The sequence below is a fragment of the Podarcis cretensis genome (assembly GCF_951804945.1).
Source record: "Podarcis cretensis genome assembly, chromosome: 6".
NCBI lineage: Eukaryota > Metazoa > Chordata > Lepidosauria > Squamata > Lacertidae > Podarcis > Podarcis cretensis.
Window position 1 is genome coordinate 17,027,010 of NC_137175.1, and position 19,194 is coordinate 17,046,203.

At 43.2% G+C, this 19,194-nt stretch overlaps 1 long non-coding RNA gene across 1 annotated transcript in view; it reads right to left on the reverse strand.

The window, feature by feature from the left end:
- LOC307218168 overlaps positions 1 to 18,824 on the reverse strand; it is a 30,458-nt gene extending 11,634 nt beyond the window's left edge. The window contains exons 1-2 of the long non-coding RNA XR_013839846.1: positions 18,773 to 18,824; positions 12,921 to 13,044 (exon numbers count right to left, since the gene is read on the reverse strand). This is a non-coding gene — a long non-coding RNA (uncharacterized lncRNA). The remainder of the gene's footprint in view (positions 1 to 12,920; positions 13,045 to 18,772) is intronic.
- Positions 18,825 to 19,194: the final 370 nt, after the last annotated feature.

Here is a 19,194-nt window from a genome sequence, read left to right on the forward strand (position 1 = left end):
GCTCTCTCTCCTGCAGGCTTACACGATCCAAAATTTCCCCCCTCTTCTCCTGTTTCCAAGGGGGGGTTTAATGATTTTAACCGATGGAGGTTTAATCCTTTACAGAAGACTTTCCGAGACTTTAGCTTGCAGCCTCTTTGCTTCAGTCTATTTACAAAAGGGGAAGGCGGACTTCCTGTTTTAAACCTCCCCATTTCGGTGCCAAATTAAGACGTTTAAAAATCCAATTTTCCGTTCTACTCATGGGTAGTTGTTTTAAGATCAAATTGTCCACAGGAAAAAGTCAGCGCTCTCCAACAACAGCTATGCGGCTTCACTCCGTGAAAGAAGCAGTCAATTCGAAGCACTGCGCCACTCACCCCACGTCGCTCCGGATCCCTGAAACCGGGTTTCCCCGTGAGTGGGGAGGCGCAAAAGGTTCCAGGCGAATCCCACGTTCACAGGCTTCTCCACGTCCCCGCCTTCGCCATGGCGGCCAGACCCTAATTTCCATGAAGCAAATTCCTCCTGATCAGAGGAATTCAGCCATTGCTGGAGGCGCCAACCCAGAAGTGCCATAATTCTATCCAGTCCTATCTTGCTGTTCTCACGTTTCACCTTGTTCGTATATTTTTCTTTTTTTCTTTATGATCTCTTCTGATAATCTCCTTAAACAGGTAAACACCAGTTATAATCCTGTGTGAATTTTCCGTTCATCCAATCATCATGTCGAGATGGTATCCATATATCATCACTTTCGTAAATAAAAGCACTCTTTCCATCATCAGTCTCGCTATTCTGTCGCCTTCTTTAGTCCCTCTGAGGAGGCTCACCCACGGTATGAAAACAAAACTGTTCCTCCTCCCAGACATAAAACTTACGACAGAACTTGCCAAAATGGCGACGCTATTTTTTGCTGCATCATTCCAAAGCTCTTATACTTTCCACAGTCTCCTTAAAACATGCTTTGGTTAGAAAATTATCTCCACACAGTCTTAAATCCTCAGCTTAAGTCATTTAAACAGCATTTCTGACTTGTGACTTGTGTGTGGGGGGGAATTACTGGTTAATCACATAGAGAACAGAAAGGAAAGTTTTTCCCCTCCCCCATCCAGTCCCGTTGCCGAACATACCGAGCCTTTATTCCTGTTCCTCCGACCCATCTTTTTTCTCAGAGATCTCCTCGGTTAGCAGTCTTTACTCCCCATTCTTCCTTGAAATATGTGCATTCGCTTCCTCCTAATTGTTTCTTTTGAAGTTGCTGCAGCTAGAGGCGCGAATCAGAGACAGCGTCCAGGAGTGCCGAAATCTGCACAAGGGCTTTCTGCCTAGTACCCCCACCCCCTCAAATTCGGTGGTGGTATAGGGCACAGCAGGCAAGGGCAGTCCCCCCCCCACACGCTTGGGGGGGGGAGGCTGTTTACTCCCATCACAGCCTCTTAATTACCTCGTGTGGGTCGGAGAGATGTTATTGTCAGCCATCTTCCGATGCGCCCCTAGTGGCCCCCGAACTCATCACTCTCTTTTAACTTAACCTACCTCACAGGAGTGTTGTGAAATGGAGGGAAGCTTATAAGCCCACCTGAGATCTTTGGATGAAGAGAAGAATGAAAATGTAAAGAAAGAAAGAAATATTAGGCAGGTCTCAAAGGTCCGGACCAACAGTAAAGGGGAGAAAATATTGAAATTTTGGGGGAAACCCTATAATGCAGTATTTTCTCTTTCAGAGTGCATTTTGAAGTTGTATTTTAAAACAATATTGTTACTGCAGCAATTTTTCTAACCCTAATATTCCAAGGCAGTAGCTTATAGCCCTGAGATCCTAAATGCTTCCACACAAGAGAATCAATGATTGAGCTTCGAAAAAAACAATAACTGCTCAATGTGTGAACCTCAAAGATCATGATTTGTCAGAAAGCAGATAGAACTTAAAATGCAAAAGATGCCCCCATCTCATGCTGACATTTCATTAAACCTTACACATCTAGTGTATTGCTTTTTACGGTCTCTAGCTTGTGCAGTTCATTTCTTACAGAAGGACCTCGGTAAGCATATAAAAGGAGTTATTTACCCTGAGACAAGGCAATGACAACAAAGCTGTGAAATGATTCCTTACCGACCTGCATTCCACCACCACCCCTTCTCTAACATAGGAACCAGAGTTTAATTTTGCTTTGCAAGTGTTTGGGGAACAAGCAAAACAAACAAAGGAAGAATCCATCTTTCCTCATTGGATCAAAGGGGGGGGGGAAGAATCAGTCCAGGCTGTGAGAGGATGACATGCATCTCCCAGATTTACAAACAGTTTGGATTAATGGGCTAATGCAGAACAAGTCTATGGGCTGTTTCCCATTGTGTCCCTCTGCTGAAAGAAGGCTCTTTGGGAGCTTCCATGGGAAGAAGAGAGGGGAAAGTGATTTTTGCAGATTCTCCCTTTCTCTTGCAGCACTCACCCCATGTCACCTCCTAGGCTATTAATTATTATTGTTATTGCTATTGCTATTACCGTATGTTCGGTATATTCTATAACACTCTGGAGTAAACTTTTTTTTTTTTTTTTGCAGGGAGGGAGGAAGCTGTGGAAGACAAGGACAATCAACACAAACCACATCTCTTTGACTTACAACCTGTTCTGGTTCAACGAGCTTTGAGTTAGTGGAGAGACCCTAACTAGTCATCCAACCCTTTGAATCAGTGTTGCAAGACATTACGGGGAGTACCACTCCAACTTTCAGGTTTCTGTCTAATAAAGATCCCAACATTTTCATTCTAAAGTCACCCTGGATTTTGGAGTTCAACATTACCTTGTCATATTTCTTTAGTAGAACATGCTGCCTAGGCTACTTGTGGGGGCAAACGAATACAACTATGCAACTCCTTGTTTGAAGGTCTGCTCCGGCTCTCAATCTGCTCCAAGGTCAAGGTCAAGGTCAAGGTCTGGATACTAACATATACGGGCCAACACATCTCAGGATCAGGTTCCTAGAAGTTATAGGCCCAGGTTATATACTCAGTTAACTCACTGCTTTCCCCTTGATGTCCCTAAAGTATCAGAATGTTTAATCTGCATTGTTTTTAAATCTACATATAGTGGTTGGTTTTTTGCACTGTTGCAAAAATGATTTTCATGTAAATTGCCTTGAGGTTCATGCAGAAGGTAGTTCATAAAGAATTTAAAAAGGGGGGACTCTCCCATTCTGCTAGAGCAAGGGACATGTGCTGGAGGAATGGAACTTTTCATTCCCTACCTATGCACCCTCAAAATCAGCCGTAGAGGATTGGGAGACCCTTCAGATAGGATTTGGGCTGGGGCATAGGGAAGAATTTGTCCATGGAGTTTGGTCCATGAGTCTGACCAAACTGCAGGAGGCAGTGGAAGACAGGAGTGCCTGGCATTCTCTGGTCCATGGGGTCACGAAGAGTCGGACACGACTAAACGACTAAACAACAACAACAACAACAGCAACAACAACAACAACAACATAGGAAAGAATTGATGCTTTTGAATTATGGTGTTGGAGGAGACTCTTGGGAGTCCCATGGACTTCAAGAAGATCAAACCTATTCCCTTCTGAAGGAATTCAGCCCTGAGTGTTCACTGGAAGGACAGAACCTGAAGCTGAGGCTCCAATACTTTGGCCACCTCATGAGAAGGGAAGACTCCCTGGAAAAGACCCTGATGTTGGGAAAGATGGAGGGCACAAGGAGAAGGGGACAACAGAGGACAAGATGGTTGGACAGTGTTCTCGAAGCTACCAGTATGAGTTTGACCAAACTACGGGAGGCAGTGGAAGACAGGAGTGCCTGGCGTGCTCTGGTCCTTGGGGTCATGAAGAGTCAGACATGTGGGATGTAAACACAGGAGCAGTCAATGACAACATTCCTAGAGTGTACATGTTAGAACATGGGGAGGGATGTCTGTCTAGCAAGTAGGTAAACTTCCTGGGGACGGACTTCCTCCGCATGTGACCAGAGGTGGGTGTGGCCTCACCTGTGCAGGTAAATGATAAAAGCACAGGGCAGGCAGCCATATCTCTCTCTCTCATCTTCATCTTCTGAAGGAGCAACATGCCCTCTTGGCTCTCAGCCAAGAGAGGACAGTACTATCTTCCTATAAGATAGATTCTAAGTGTATGTAAACTTTTTAAAGCTGTCTGCCTTCTGGGATCATATTGTGAACAGAACGTGAGTAAACTCTTTTATACTTTTATAAAGACTGTGTCGTGTCTTGTATTTTAAGAGGGAACAAAAGGGGAAATTACCAGAGTAATTATTATAGAGGTTCTAGCGAACCTGTGCAGATGTTACCGTTGCAAACTTAAAAGGGAATGTCATAAACTCTGCTGATATTTTGGGAACTTGTTAGCACAAGTTGGATAAGGATATAATTAGTCAATATATCCTCTCCTGCACCCCAGAACATTCCCACAGGACATGACTAAATGACTCAACAGTAATAGGGAAGAACAGCAGAGGTGAATTCAGGGCAGTGTGATCAGTTCTGCCACACTGGATGCTGAGCCTCAAGGGTGCTTCAGGGTGCAGCAACTATGATGTGGTGAGCTGAGCAAAATGGAAGGTGAGAGAGGGAGGGGCACAGATTTTTGACCATATACATGGCACCCCTGAAATTTGAAAGGCCAAAGTCCGTTCCTGAGAGGAGAGCAGACGGAAGCCATGCTACACTAGTTGAACACTGCTTGTGTTTGGATACAAGTAGAATTGATATCCTTTGTGTTAACTGTTCCATTTTCTATTTCCAAATTTTATACCAAGCCTCGTGTATGGGCAGTTTCCCCACAACTCTTTAAATTCCTCTATTCACTATACAGCCAGTGACAATGTTACGGCTTTTATGACACAACAGTGGGTGGTGACAGCGACAAGCCTATCAAACGGTGGAGGAGAAAAAGTTGTGGTTCATAGACCATGTTGGCCATTCTTGCCCTCTAGAATCTTTTTCAGGAAAGGCTGCTATGTTACAATATATCCATTACCATTTAAATGAGGCAAGTCCTTTAACCGAATGCTTCTTTCCCTTTCCAGCCACACATTTAACTACATTCCAGATACATATAAAACACCCCAGCATTCCTGGATTCCATTCAAAAGGAGCTCATTATCAGTTGTGTTTCTTTCCAGAAATGACCCTGACCAAGAAAAGAAATGTTAAGTAGAGGTTTTGCTAATTAGCGGAACACTACTTGTCCTTTTGCCAGACAAATCTTATTTTAAAAGCCTGCTTCAAGGGAATCACCTTTAAGGTGAAAGTGGCCAGCATCAGCAAAAGGTGAAGTCTGTGGTCAGATGTAACTCTCATTCAAGCCAAGTGCAAAATGCTTGCTGAGAGATGGAATCATAGAATTGTAGAGTTGGAAGGGGCCGTGAAGGTCATCTAGTCAACCCCATGCAATGCAATAATCTTTTGCCCAATGTGGAGCTCGAACCCACAACCTTGAGATTAAGCATAGATGTCTCATGCCAGTTTGGAAATACACCAAGCAAGCTAAGCCCACTGGGAGCATCACCTGTACAGTGGAACTTCGACTTACCTACGGCTCTACTTAGGTACGATTCCCATTACAAACTTCAGTAGGTAATTCAACTTATGAACTTTCCTCTAGAAATGAACAGAGGCCTTGCCAGCAGTCCAAAGCTCACCCCGCCGGCTGCAGAGCAGTGCTGAAGCCTCTGCTGCCAAGGAAAGGGCCCCCAAAGCTTTGGAAGAGGTGCCGCCTGCAATAGGCACAGCAGGGCGCACTGCAGCCCCAAACCCCGCCGAGGAACTAACCTCAGGAAGTCCAGAGAAGAACCTGACCTGGCAAGAAAAAAAAGTGACCCTGAATCAGCTCTTTACTGACCCTTGCCCCACCCCCAGCTTGTAGCCAGGTAAGCCCACCCACCTTCAGCGCACATAAGAAAATAAATAATTGTTTTTTTATCTACAATACTGTCTTATTTATTTCATAGTACAGTACATTGATTATTGCCTTCATTTTATGGATCTATGGTCTCATTGGACAGTAAAATCCGTGTTAAATTGCTGTTTTAGGGGGTGTTTTTCATCATCTAGAATGGATCAATTCACTTTTCCATTACTTTCTATGGAAAAGTGTGCCTCTACTTATGTACGTTTCTAGTTCTGACCGGACCTCCGGAACGGATTATGGTTGTAAGTAGAGGTTCCACTGTACAAAGGCCAGGAAAGGGGCAGAAAATATGGACAGCCCAATTTCTCAACTTCAATTTCTCTCTGTTTCTCATTCTTCCAATCTTAAATTCAGTTCTCCACATTTCCACGTCAATTTGCCTTATAGATATAAAAAATGCCCTTCTGAAAATTCATCAGCATTTGTGTGCAACTTTCTGCTAACATGCACATTTTTTCAAAGTTTATTTTCTTCTAATATTTATGTCTTCCCTGCTCTAATGCATTTTGTGCTATTTTTTTTACTGGCATGTGCATTTTTTATGCACACTTTACCTCAGCACATGCATTTTTCTACACATTGCTTGGCTACAGAATTGCATTGCAAAATTTGGAGAAGTGCAAATTTTGAAGGATGGCTGTAATTCGGCTTGAGTATTATCCAAGCACTCTTGAAGGAAACTGATATTCTACATCCATTTCAGTTGCATCTTAGGCATGGTTTTGACACAGAAACTGCTTTGGCCGCCCTGTACGATTGTCTCTGTAGGGAGAGAGATAGGGGAAATGTGTCCCTGTTGATTCTCCTCAACTTCTCAGCGACTTTCGATACTATCAACCATGGTATCTTTCTGGAGTGACTATGCTGGGGATCGGTGGCACTGTTTTGTGGTGGTTCCATAAAGGTGGTTCCTACTTGAATGGTTGTTTCCAGAGGGTGATACTAGGGTTTGGCCCAGTGGAACTTTCAAGATGAGGTTCTTCAGGATTCTATTTTATCCCGTATGCTGTTTGACATCTACATGAAATGTCTGAGTGGGGTCATCCAGGGTTTTGGAGTGTGTTGTCAGCAATACGCTGATGGCATACAGCTCTACTCCTTTACATCTGCAGGTGAGGCAGTGGAAGTACTGGACTACCTGAAAGGCAGCAAACTAAATCTCAATCCAAAGACTGACATCCCTAGAAGGGGTGGGTGGGAAGTTGCCTGCTCTTGGTGGGGTTACACTCCCTCTCAGGGAGTTGGTATGCAGCTTGCGGGTACATCTGGATCAGTGTTTCTCAACCTGTGGGTCCCCAGATGTTGTTGGACTACAACTCCCAGCATTCCTAGCCAGCATGATCAGTGGTCAGGGATGATGGGAGTTTTAGTCCAACAACATCTGGGGACCCACAGGCTGAGAACCGCTGTTCTGGATCTTTTGCTGTCACTTGAGGCTCAGGCAGCCTCAGTGTTGCAGAGGGCCCTCCATCAGCTTCAGCTGGTGGCCCAGCTGCACCCCTGTCTGGACAGAGATAGCCTAACTTCTGTCATCAATGATCTGGTAACCTCTAGGTTGGATTACTGCAAGAGGGTATATGTGGGGCTGCCTCTGAAGATGGTTTAGAATCTTCCACAGGTGCAAAATTGAGTGGGCAAGTTCCTCACTGGGGCAAGACAGTTTGACCTGACTTTCCGGACTAAATTCAAAGTGAATTTATAGAACCTTAAATGCCTCAGGACCACAATACATCAGGGACCACCTCTCCCCATGTAAAGTGACCTAGACACTGCACTCATGTTCTGAGGCCCTTCTTCATGTGTCCCTTCCATGAGAGGTCCAGAGGGTAGCAACTCAAGAACCGGTCTTTTATGTGGTAGCTATCTGTTCATGGAATGCTCTCCCCAAGGAGGCTCACCTGGTGCCTTCATTACATATTTTTAGGCACCAGGCAAAAAAAAAAAAAAAATCCTCTGTATCCAAGCCTTTGGGCTTTAACTATGTGGCCTTTTAGTGGTGAGTTGGATTTTTTAAATGTATTTCTCTTTCCTCTTAGTTTGAATGTATCTCTATGTGAGATTTATTGCCTGTTCGTTTGTTTGGTTGTAAGTCGCTTTGGCTTGCCGTGGGCAAGACAAAGTGCCTAACAAATTGTTGAAATATATAAAAAATAAAAAAAACTGTCCAGTAGCGCCTTAGAGACAAACTAAGTTTGTTCTTAGTATAAGCTTTTGTGTGCATGCACACTTCTTCATATCTGAAGAAGTGTGCATGCACATGAAAGCTTATACCAAGAACAAACTTAGTTGGTCTCTAAGGTGCTACTGGACTCTCTCTCTCTCTCTCTATATATATATATTTTGACTGCATCAGACCAACACGGCTACCTACCTGAATCTAACAAATTGTTGTTGCTGTTGCTGTTATGGAAACATGGATTATGTTGATTCACCCTTAAATGTGAAACAAATCAAATGTTATCTGCTCCTCTCCCCACTTGCCACTAGGGAAGGGCAGAGCACAACAGATTATTCTTGGGTTCACTCATCCCTCTGGAATAGGACAAGGCTAGAGTGGCTCTTAAGTAATGTATTGTAGATGTTGAATGCCAGCATGATCTAGGCTCAAATTCCAAGAACACTCGAACTGACAGAGCACTCCAGTCCAACAGAGCAGCTATCCTTCTGCACTCTCAGTCCAAAAAGCATTGCAGAGCCTTCACACTGATGCATTTAAATGCCATCCCCCCAGGAGTCCTGGAGGGAAGATACTTTAAAAAGGAAAAGGAAAAAGAAACCTACCATGGAACACAAGTACTCCAGCGACTCTGGAAAGGTTGAGTCAGAGACCCATGTCTTCCTGTACTGCTCCCTTTTCTGTGGTTTGTGTTAAATCTTTATTGAATCCTTCTTATCAAATCTGCCTGGGTGTTCAGATGCATTTTATGTCCTTCTACTCCTTTTGGATAAAAATGGATCCATCACTCTCAGTGTGGCCAAGTACTGCAACCCACCAGGAACTGATCCTGATTCTTCTTTGGAGTTCCTGACTTTAAATTGTCGATGCCAATTTTATTTTATTCTATGGTATTTGTATTTTTTTTATTCTCTTTTACTCTATTATACACATTTGGAGAATGTGCGTTATGGGCTTTGCATCTTGCCTCAATGCTGGACGTTGACCTGGACAATAACAAGTTGAGTTGAGTTGATGTAGCCACCAGGGTTGGTAGCCACTGATAGCCTTCATAAATCTGTCTGCTGCACTTATAGGACCACCCAAGTTATTGGTTAACACTACCCCTTATGAGAGGGAATTTCATAGTTTGACTATACACCAAGAGAAAAGGTACGTTCTTTTGTCTGTCCTGAATCATCCAAAATTCAGCTTCATTGACTGTCCATGAGTATTACAAGAGGAGAGAAAATGTGCAGCTTTCCAAGTTAAACAAGTGAAGTCTGCCAAACCCCAGTCCTTTTGTCCCCCCTGAGATGATGGTTTTGCTCAGAGAATCTCCTGCCTATGTTGTTGGGGTGTTGTTGTTTTTTAATGGAAAGTAAAATATTTATTTGCTTGATACCCAACCTTCTCAGGTGCCATAATTAAGGCTGGGGGAAGATTGCATTCTGTTAAATCATTTATTGACTTAATTAAAAGGATAGCCTTAATCCCTTTTCCTTGGGGCTATGGTTTGAATAAAAATCACATTAAAAAAGCATGAAACAGGTAATAAACCCAAGACACTGACTAGTTAATTAAAATGAGGGAAAGGGAACCTCCCTTCTTTCCTTCTATTGAGTGGTAACTGATTCTGTAATTGCCACTTCAAATGATAGCCTACCCAATGCTCCAAGAATTCTGCAATGCACTGTCCAGCAAGTGGTTGGAAATGCAGTTTCAGCTGATGGCATCTGGCATACTATGGACAGTTTTTAAATAGCCTGCTGCTTGCCCATAGATGTCAAAACTGCCCATAATCTCTCTCTCTCTCTTCTATTTTCTCACCACAGTCTTTTCTCAGTTTTAGAGGGCACAACTGCTTTCTTCAGGGAAGAGTTTCTCTCTGTTTTATGTATGTTATGAATACTCTTCCCAATTAATAACCCGAACTTTCTAAGTGGCTATTGATTTTCTTTGAGAACTCAGATAATTTCATGTTTTGCTTGCTCCTTTTTTAAAGGACCTTTTAATTAAAGAAACAGGACTGCTCTAAATGTTTTAACTCTGTATGTCAACAGAAATTATCTACTGCTGTGTCAAAGAAGGGTTGGCCAGCTCTTATGAAGTCAACTGGTTACTATCCATCCTGTGCTCTCTCAGGATCTCATTTATCATCACAAAGAAGAAGATCCAGAAAGCAGGTGTACCCTTTGAGCTTTGGAACAGATGGTGACCCAACCCCATTTTGTTAGGAGTGTTGGATGAGGGTCTGGGAGACTATGGCTCAAATCCTCATTGCTCTTCGGCCAGTCACAGTTTCTCAGCCTAATCTACCCCAAAGGGTCATTGTAAAGATTAAATGGGGAGGGTATGTACATCAACCTTATTGGAGGAAAAACGTTGGCTGTGATTGTTAGAATAAATAAATAAATAAATAAATAAATAAATAAATCTTTTAGCTTGTTCTTTGTAAGGGTTTTGTAAGCCTCCACAAGAGACCATAGGTAAAGGTAAAGGGACCCCTGACCATTAGGTCCAGTCGTGACCGACTCTGGGGTTGCAGTGCTCATCTCGCTTTATTGGCCGAGGGAGCCGGCGTACAGCTTCCGGGTCATGTGGCCAGCATGACTAAGCCGCTTGTGGTGAACCAGAGCAGCGCACGGAAACGCCGTTTACCTTCCTGCCAGAGTGGTACCTATTTATCTACTTGCATTGGCATGCTTTCAAACTGCTAGGTGGGCAGGAGCTGGGACTGAGTAACGGGAGCTCACCCTGTCGCAGGGATTCGAACTGCCGACCTTCTGATTGGCAAGTCCTAGGCTCTGTAGTTTAACCCACAGTGCCACCCGTGTCTCTATAAGAGACCATAGCTGCACTCTAAGGTGTGTTATAGGTCTTAACACAAATGAGAATTACTCACTAGGGATGCTTGAGGAATTTGATTTCTGTGAATTCCAGTGGAAACTGGTCAGATGATGGACTAAAGTGCAGATCAGAACATGCATTTCACACTTTTCCAAAATTTGTGTTACAGCTCTTGCCTCAGAAAATATAGCAAAATGCACTACCAAATGTGTTAAGATGCATTTAGAATTAAATATACAGTGGGATTTTTTAATTAAAACATGTAATAAAACACGTTATTTCAACATGAATTTTCATGTAAACTTTTAAGAAGATTCAGAGATTAATGCAGAAGCACGATGAGGCAAGTGCATGAATAAGCACGTGGAACATTGATATGGACCAGAAATAGACAGATTTATCCACCCCTATTCCAAATTCCCATGACTTTGAAAGCTTGGTCCAAACTTAACTTGACTCTTAAAATCTCCATTACATCCTTCAAACCCCACTGGGTCTCTCACACAGTACTTTCTTTTTAAAAAGTGTATTGCTAGTGTGATTTTACAGTTTAGCCACTAAGTGCATCTGAGTGGGCATTTCCTATGTGGGTACTGTTTTTGTCAGAAGAGATTGAGTTCATATGTCACGTCTTCACTGGACCCTTCTTAGCCTTCCATGAAAGAAGGCAAATCTTTCTTTCTTTCTTTTTGTTAAATCATTGTTATTAATTTTCCAATAAAAAACATCCAATTAACATATCACATCATAATCCAATTAAAATAAATAACTAAAGAAGAAGAAGAAGACGAAGACGAAGACGAAGAAGAAGAAGAAGAAGAAGAAGAAGGCAAATCTGATGCTTATAAGCAGTTACCACAGCTACCTCAAAGAGAATTTACAGCACCAGGAAAAATGGGGCAGAGTGGAAACATGTGGTAATGGCACTTGGAAAACTGTAAAAGTTCTTCTTCTTTTTCTTGAATTATAGAAAAATTCAATGAAAAAACAAAACAAAAACACCACCACACCAAGTAAGAAGAAGCTGAAGTTTAAAATCTGCAATACTTTTTTTAAGAATACATAAAGCAGTGCAGGTGAAGAATCAATAACTTATTTCTCTCTCTTTCAGTTTATAGATGTTTAAAGATACTGTCACAATGACAACACCCTAAGGCAGCAACTTTTAATAAAACAAGCCTTTTATTTTCCCATAGTAGATTCTGGAACTACATTCCTCACTGATTTAAGAGCATGGAGGGCTGAATATATATTACAACAGAACGGTTTACTTGTAGCGGGGTCAATATTCATTAGATTATTCTAGACTCGCAGCAAACTTCTGCAGCAACCGTATTCATACTAAGGCTGGCTACCTTTCCCCCAGTTTGGAAGTTTCGGATGCCCTGTTTGGGGGGCTTTCAAGAGCTGACTGACGGCAGCACTTCCTTCCACCCACACATCCAGCAGATGGAATGGGGAGTTCTATGCCAGGGATGTGATGCTGGCATCACTCTGCAGGCAGAGACTGGCAAGTCTGGGCAAAGGGACACCCAATCTAAAATCCCTCGTCTCCCCAGGCCAGCACAAAGGGGGTTTGGACTGCAGTGTTAATGCAGAGATGTAGTGAGGAGAATTACTGTTGTTACAGGGTAGAAATAAATCTGTTATCAGAAGACGTGATGTTGTTTGGTACAGCAACCACTAAAAATGTAAATGTCAGCTTGTTTAAAACTAGTGCTGTTGATTTTAAAGGTGATGATTGAGAGATGCCTGTGTTAATTATTTATGCTGGCCAGTTTGTATTCCTTGTATTTTGACTCCTATATAATCTGTCCCAATTGTTATGGCCTTCAGCTATGCAATAAAATTTTGATTGCCTGAATTTTTTATTTTATTTTTTTAAAAAAAGCTGCAATGACATGGTAAAATTCTCCTTGCTAGGCAGACAGATGCTCAAACAAACATCTCCCTGTGTGACTGTTTGCCTTCGGCAATAAATTACCAATTGGCAATTGGTGACTCACCTTGAATAGGACTGCTGCATCTGGGGACATCTTACCCAACCACCCTAGTTTCTTGATGGTAACATGGAGAGTTGTTCTTCCCCTGGGAGATCAAGCTAGCAGCAAAACTGGTGAGGGGTGGGAACTGAAGGTAAAACAGAGATTGAGACTTGACACAGTAAGTGTAGACATGTCTACTCAAAAGTAAACCCAGCTGAGTTCAGTGTGGCTTATTTTCAGGAAAATGGATGTAGCAGGGAGGGCTAACCTGTGGCCCTCCTGATGTTATTGAATTCCCATCAGACCCATCCAACACGGCCAACAGTCAAAGATGATGAGGGTTGCAGTCTAACAACATCTGCAAAATCACAAGGTTAGCCACTCCTGGATCATTTTGCAGCCCAAAGAGAGGACCACCCTATGGAAGTAGGTCTGGGAGACTTGAGAATGACTGGTGGGAAATTTGGTGGAGTGGAAGATCACTATCAAGAAATAGGAACAAAGGTAGCTTTCAGATTGCTACATAGAATGAGACCACATCTGCACATTTTAAGCATGACATGTACCAGCTTCCTTATTTTTAGTTCAAACAATTAGACCATTGAAGGTAGCATCATCAGCACCGACTGGTAGCATCTCTCCTATCATTCAAAGAGAAGTCTTTCCTAGAAGTACATGGAGATGCAGTTGAGTTGAACCTGGCAGTTTTGCATACACATGTGCTCTACCACTTAGCTGCAGCCTGCATCCCGCCTGCCATAGAATGGATGTTCCTACCCATTGCCTCATCGCCTGTTCCAGGTAGTTGACTTGGCTCATCTCTCCTATTCTTCTATATTGGCTCCTGCCAAGCCCTGTTTGCTTGGCTCTGGTGCCAGCTGCCCCTTCAAGCCCAGATCTTGTCCAGAGCCACTCCACAACTGTGCTTGGCCCTGGCTGTTAATCGCTGCCTTTGATCTGATACATGATGGCATCTGAAAGAAGAAAGTGAGGAAGCAAAGAGCTTCCTTTCATTTCCAATTGTGCCAACAGCAAGTCTCGGATATATCTTAATAAGTTATATCCCGTGAACTCACTGAGTTATCTGTTGCATTTAAAACACCTTGTAATCAAGTCCGCCTAGTATTGTCATCCGTGGCACTTTATTAACATGGTTTCTGATGGGTTGTTTGTTATTGCTGGGTTTCAAAGCCTGATTGCATGGAGAGATTTGCATTATCTGTTGGAGGACAACAAAGGAAGCCAGTGTTGTGGTTCTTTTGTTAGCCGCTCCTAAGAAGACAACAGCGGGGTGCTTGTCATTTCACAGCTGATTGTAATGTTCAGCATAAAAAGAAAAACAACCCAACAACCAAAGGAAATGCTTAATGATTCATAGATTTCCTGCTTTTATGCGATAGTAGAGTTAGATACAAACGCCCTGAACTTTTGCAGTTCTCTTTTAAAACATCTTGTAATCAAGCCTGAAAGGAATATCTATTTCCAAATTGTGAACTGCTTGATTGTAAAATTCCACCACCCCCCAAAAAAACCAAGCCAAAAGGGAACTGCAGAAGTTGAAGGAACAAACAATGGACCCAGTCTTTGTTTCCTACGTTTTCAGTCACCAGGAGTTTACTGCAACCACTTCATCTGTTAAGTACTTCACCTCTGAACTGCTCGGGACGCGGGTGGCTCTGTGGGTTAAACCACAGAGCCTAGGACTTGCCGATCAGAAGGTGAGCGGTTCAAATCCCCGCGAAGGGGTGAGTTCCTGTTGCTCGGTCCCTGCTCCTGCCAACCTAGCAGTTCGAAAGCATGTCAAAGTGCAAGTAGATACATAGGTACCGCTCTGGCGGGAAGGTAAACGGCGTTTCCGTGTGCTGCTCTGGTTCGCCAGAAGCGGCTTAGTCATGCTGGCCACATGACCTGGAAGCTGTATGCCGGCTCCCTCGGCCAATAAAGCGAGATGAGCGCTGCAACCCCAGAGTCGGTCACGACTGGACCTAATGGTCAGGGGTTCCTTTACCTTTACCTGAACTGCTCATGCTGCCGGATAGCTTTGGGTGTGACAATGGCCTGGACGAAATAGGAAGTGCAGGTGCCAAACTATTCCTGTTTCACCATCTATCTCTTGGATAAAAAAATATAACTTGACAAGAAACAACTGAGGAAAATGAAACTTCTGGAAATCCAGTGTAGTACAATGGCAAACTCCTGTGTTATTTCTGTCTTGAACAACGGTCTCAAAACAGCAAGTGATCAATATTTGCTGCAATACCCGCTTCCAAATGGGTGAGTTAAAAATGGAGTTTCATTAATTGAATCCCCACTCTGTGCATGGCTGGCTATTTGTTCAGTTCAGACTCTCTGCATTATCCAAGCCTACATTTGCTGATATCCAAACATATCTCTATGGAAGAGAGATGGGCAGTTGTCGTCATTTCAGTAAATGGTCATGAGATCATAGAAGGTGAGGCACCTTTGCTATCTCCTGCAAGTTTTCCTTTGACATCTGCACATAAATACTAGCAGAGACCATCAGGAAATGCTTCAAGGTTGAGAGGGGAGGGGGAGAAGCCTCGGACAGTGCACTTGATCAAAGTCAACCGCAGTGTCAAGAGATGGTCATTATTGCCTAGTAGATTTATAGCTTAGGTCCAAGTAAATTACTTCGGCTTTTCTCGAAATTCAGCTGCTTCTGTCTTCCCCACACCTCCTCCACCACCACTCTAAACTGCAGACATTTCAGATGTCACTTTGTTGGATTGGGATCCGGCTTTTTGCTTTTGTTATAATTATTTTCGTAATTGTGTTCTGCTGAAAAACAATAAAGATTCTGAAACGGCACCTCAAATACTGGCAGATTTACTGCAGTGCAGATTTAGGGTTTGCCTTTAAGGTGTCCAGAGACACTACTCAGTGTAGGTTTTATTGTAGGAGACTGAGTACCCCACCTCTGAAAATTGTTTTGAACAGGGGTGGGGCACTAGATCCCATATGGTTTCCCACCTGTCAATTGCCTGGCATTACAATGGCATTCATTGACCCATTGTGGCCCATGCAGTTTGAGCCACATGGGCCAAGGCATAGTGACCACTGACCATCACCCCCTTTTGGCACAGCCATGGCTTTACCTGCCCCACAGGTAAACGTGGGGAAGGTGGATGTGGCTTGGCTGAAGCAAACTTACAGGCCTAATGGGGAAGCCGAGTGGGTCAAATTAGGCCTGTTGGCAAGAGATTCCCCCACCATTAGCTTTTCATGTTGCCACAGTAGACAAGGCTGCACTATCTGGGCAAATATTCTGATCTGTTGGTAAAGTATTTATGTACAGCAAGACGAATGCCTCGCAAGATGAAAAACACACAAGACGAAAGAGTTTTCCGTTTTTTGAGTCGTTCCGCAAGACGAATTTCCCTATGGGCTTGCTTCGCAAAACGAAACGTCTTGCGAGTTCTTGCGAGTTTGTTTCCTTTTTCTTAAAGCCACTAAGCCGTTAATAGCCGCTAAGCTGTTAATAGCCGCTAAGCCGCTAATAGCCGCTAAGCCGCTAAACCGCTAAGCCGCTAATAGCCGTGCTTCGCAAGACGAAAAAACTGCAAGACGAAGATACTCGCGGAACGGATTAATTTCGTCTTGCGAGGCACCACTGTATATGGAAAGTGATCATATTCATGTTTCTACATTTGAAAATAATAGGCACTTGTCCCCAACCTTACTCTTTCTAATTATCTTTATTTGCTTGTAAGCATTTGAGAATAAAGAATAGTTTGAAGGTTATTACAGTCAGGTGGAAGAATGAAGACTATGAAAGAAAGAAAAATGTGTCATTGCTAATGGCAGAGGAACACCCCACATAAAGTATTGTTAGTCACACTATTTTTACTATAGGTTCTTTTTTTCTTGAAAACTCTGCAGTTGAAGCAGCAAAGCAGTTCTTTTAAAAAAGAAAATTAAAAAAGAAGTGTTTGGCCTGATCCTGAGGTCAACAACTATGTTTATTTGCTTCTCAGAGCTGGCATGCAGAATATTTTGCTAGATGAATCATATGTGGCTTCTCATGATAAAGGAAATGAAATCCTACTGAAGTAAAGAAGAATCTTCTAGAGAGGACAAGAAAGAAATCTGCAGATTTTGAATTTGGCTGAGTGGACAAAAGTCCAGAAACATTCCCTGTGGTAGCCCTTAAGTTGTGCAGTTGGCTCCCCACAAACGTACATCTACCACCTTCATTGTACAGCTTTTGTTGTATGTTGTATGTATTTGAATGTCATCACACAGCCTCCATTGGAGGATTTGTAGTGCTGCATCATGAGCCTGGGCCTGCAAGTCAGGGCATTGTAGGGGTGAGGGCAGGTCGCACAACATGGCATGGTAGTGAGGCAGGATGTACACTGAGATGGGAAAAGTGGTGGTTAAGACAACAGCAGATGCTTTGAGTAAAGCAGGGTTGAAGAACACTGAGAAGAAAATGGCAATTTTAAACAACAATATATGTTTGCGTAAATTAGGGAATGAGGGTCACTAAGAGGAAAACAGTTATTTCAAAAAGCAGCAGATGTTTCAGTAAACCAGGGATGTAAAGTCACTGAGAGGAAAAGAGTGGTGATTTTAAACAATGGTAGAGGTTTGAGTTGAGTTCAGGAATTATACCAGAAAGCTATGGAGGTTTCGTACACCCCAGGTAGTGTGGTTGCTGACCTTGAGCCAGACATCCTGGAAAGTGAAGTCAAATGGGCCTTAGAAAGCACTGCTAATAACAAGGCCAGTGGAAGTGATGATATTCCAGCTGAACTATTTAAAATTTTAAAAGATGATGCTGTTAAGGTGCTACACTCAATATGCCAGCAAGTTTGGAAAACTCAGCAGTGGCCAGAGGATTGGAGATCAGTCTACATCCCAAAGAAGGGCAGTGCCAAAGAATGCTCCAACTACCACACAATTGCGCTCATTTCACACGCTAGCAAGGTTATGCTTAAAATTCTTCAAGGCAGGCTTAAGCAGTATGTGGACCGAGATCTCCCAGAAGTGCAAGCTGGATTTCGAAGGGGCAGAGGAACCAGAAACCAAATTGCAAACATGCGCTGGATTATGGAGAAAGCTAGAGAGTTCCAGAAAAACATCTACTTCTGCTTCATTGACTATGCAAAAGCATTTGACTGTGTCAACCACAGCAAACTATGGTAAGTACTTAAAGAAATGGGAATGCCTGATCACCTCATCTGTCTCCTGAGAAATCTCTATGTGGGACAAGAAGCTACAGTTAGAACTGGATATGGAACAACTGATGATACCTTGTTTTGTATTTCTTACTGTTATGCTGTGAGAACGGAAGTTAGAACTTTTCACTTCCGTCCTTTTTTCTGTTCTCTCTCGGAGCTGATGAGAGAAGACACACACCACGATTATTTTTTTATTTTGAAGCTGTTGTCAGGAGTGCGTGGAGGAGCCAGGGCTTTCCTAAGTTTGTTCTGAAGAGGCAAGGCACGGCCGCACAGGTGAGGCCGGTTGGTAACTCACAGCACCTGGTGGCAAGAGCCGGGAAGGGATATAAGGTCAGCATTTCCCTTTGGCTATTTGCCACAGCAACACGCTTCCTGCCTTGTTGCGTTTGGTTTCTTGACTCCAGGATTCCTGATCCTTGGACCCTTGACTCCTGGTTTCCTGACCCTCAGATCCTTGGCTTCTTGACTCCCAGCTCTCTGACCCTTGGACCCTTGGCTTCTGAACTCCCGTTCTTGCTACCTCCCCGCCGTATTGCCCCCAGTCCCCACGTCCTCTGCCAGGACTTCGACTCCCCATAAACTGGACCATGACAGCTGTAAATAAAAATTCCATGCCACTTTCCTACCAATGCAGTTTTTGCTTACTCTGCTAATGCATGCACACACGTCACAGTGTTGTTGTGGTGTTTCCTGAACTCCTGAACTCCAGACGTGTGGATGTTCTGTTACGCTGTTCTGGAGGGTGTCGCAGGCTTGTATTTATTGATACAGGGGAAGTCGGAGAATGAGAAAAAGAATCAAGCAGAGCCTGTATACTTATTTGCTGTCTTTTGTGTGGTTAATGTAGCAGTTCCTACCCACCTCATGTGAGCAGTTTAAGTGGCAACACTTGTTTGCATTTCTAATTGAGAGCCAAAGGTTGCTTTTCGGGAGACTGAAGATCTTTTGTTAGAGCTTGATAGGTTCTACAGGTTAAGCCTATGCAGTCAGAATCAAACATACTTAATTCAATGGAATTTGTTCCCAGGAAACTGCACACAGGCTTGCAGTCATGCTGATCTTAATGAACTTGGGTCTCATGCTATGTT